The following is a 2,422-nucleotide window of genomic DNA, read 5'->3' on the forward strand; positions in this document are numbered from 1 at the left end:
ATACGACATTATGATAGTAAAAATAGTAATTTATTCTCTTACAAAAGTGGTATAACATATTGATTCATATTTATTGTATTGTGGCTTATTCAGAGATTGAAATGAAAATGAAAATATATATACACTTATTATAATAAATTCACCTATAAATATTTGTTTTTAAATTCTGAACGGAGCGATGAATGTATTGGTTTTACAATGATGTGTACACGATAAGTAGTCGATTTAATGCTTCTATTTTTTACTTCAGTATTTTGTTCGATGAAAAAGTGAAACTAGATGGTGCATTGGGGAAAAGAATTAAGATAGGTATACCACCAGGAATTTTTACAGTAAATCGGTTTTTGACAAAATCTATTTTGGTTTTTGGTGTATCTATAAAACAAAAAACCTTAGAAACATTACATTTTCATTGGTTGTTTATATTAGCATTTTCTATAGACGATAAAATTTTTAAAATATTTAGACTTTTTCAGTTTCCAATTTTTTGGTTTCTTTTCTACGAACGTCAATTATTTGTTGGTGAAAAAAACTCGAAAATTTAATACAAGGCTCTTGGAATATTGTTACAATGATATTTGAAAAATGTTAAAAATCCATAGTACAAATATAGGTATTCATATTTATTGTATTGTGGCTTATTCAGGGATTGAAATCAAAATGAAAATGTTCAATTTTAATTTCAACTTCACTTATGAATATATGTTTTTTTTATTTCGATTAAAAAAAAAAAAAAATATTTTATTATTTTATTATTTCTTTACTGTTGCTCAATGTCGATTTCTTTGTATTATGTTTTTTTAATCAGATTTTAAACATATTTTTTGATTTAAAATATCAAATTTTATTTTTAACTACGCGAAAGCCCTCGTAATTCGAGGCTCGAGCATTCCATATTTGTGGATACGCACAGCTATGACGAGGGGAAAAGAAAATTAAATATAAATTATTTTGTAATAGGTACCTATACATTGTAACATATTATGTACAATATTATAGAGCATAGATATACTGAGTACCTATTGAATATTAATTGCTGAATAATACATTTTAAATTGATTTGTATATACAAATTATAAAACGATTAATATTTTGGTATAAATTATCGATATAAATTGTTTTCAATTTTAATATGAAATTTCATTACGATTAAAAAATTTTTGATATCGTTTGATTTCTTAGATGATTTTTATCGATGTTTATATCGATATTTAAAACCAGATTTTGAAAAAAAAAAGCTGAACTTACCTTATTAAAATGTTCTAATTTGCAAAATAAATATAAAAAAGGTGGGTAAGTGGATGCCGCTCTGCTGTACAGTAGGTTACAAGTGGGTTACTGTATAATGGATAGTATTAAATTTGAATTCAATGATATAATATCACTGTATAAGAAAAACGATTCTGAGCGGAGACGGTTTGTCAGTCTAGGTATTAGACATACCTATTATAGGTATACTTATCTATAGTATCTACACTTATCTATAATATCAATAATAAATTACAAATTAATCATATCACAATATCCATTAGGTAACGCGTTATCCATCAACAACAAACCGTGGTACTATCATAGATATATAATAGTATACTTTAGAAGTTTCAAGTACCCACAAATAATATTATACAATCACAACAAAATATCTAAAATAGTTATTCCAGGTTTTTTAATATGTAATTTCGTCTAAATTTGAACTTAAAATTACTATAAAAATAAACTGTGCTTATGTATTTCTTAGAATTTTTGGTAACAGAATTAAATATTTACGGGGAATCTTGTTTTTAAATTTTCAATCCTTAGATATAAAAGTTGAACATTTTTATAAATTTTTTAACTACAAAATAATTATTTAATTTTAAATTTGATACATTTTGTCAAAATTTCAACTTCAAATGCTTATAAAAAATAATTGTGCCTATGTATTTTTAATATTTTTCAACTGCTATTGTAACAATGTATCAGGAGCCTTTTATTAATTTTTTTACACTTTTTGGCCCAATAGATAAAACTTTATTGATATTTATAGAAAAAAAACACTAAAAAAATTGAAAACTTACAATGTCCGTAAACATCTCAAAAAGAGTCAAATTATTTTCAAAATTTTGTCGTATATGTATATAAAATGCTAATATAAACATTCAGTGAAATTTCAAGTTTCTACAGTCATTCGTTTTTTAATTACAACAAAATAAGAAAATCGTTACGTAAGAAATCGAGTAAATACCAAATGTTGTAAAAATATGAATTTCAAACGCTCATAAAAATTTAATTTGAGTTTCTTATAGACCAGAGGTATTCAAACTTTTTCATCCCAAGGCTCCTTCGAGTCTTCACAAAATGTTGACGGCTCCCAAATTAAAAATGACTGATAATTTAACTCGCGACTAATACTGCCAGACACGACGTACGCATTGATGATTTA

This window comes from Acyrthosiphon pisum, chromosome A2 (assembly GCF_005508785.2).
Source record: "Acyrthosiphon pisum isolate AL4f chromosome A2, pea_aphid_22Mar2018_4r6ur, whole genome shotgun sequence".
In the NCBI taxonomy this organism is placed as follows: Eukaryota; Metazoa; Arthropoda; class Insecta; order Hemiptera; family Aphididae; genus Acyrthosiphon; species Acyrthosiphon pisum.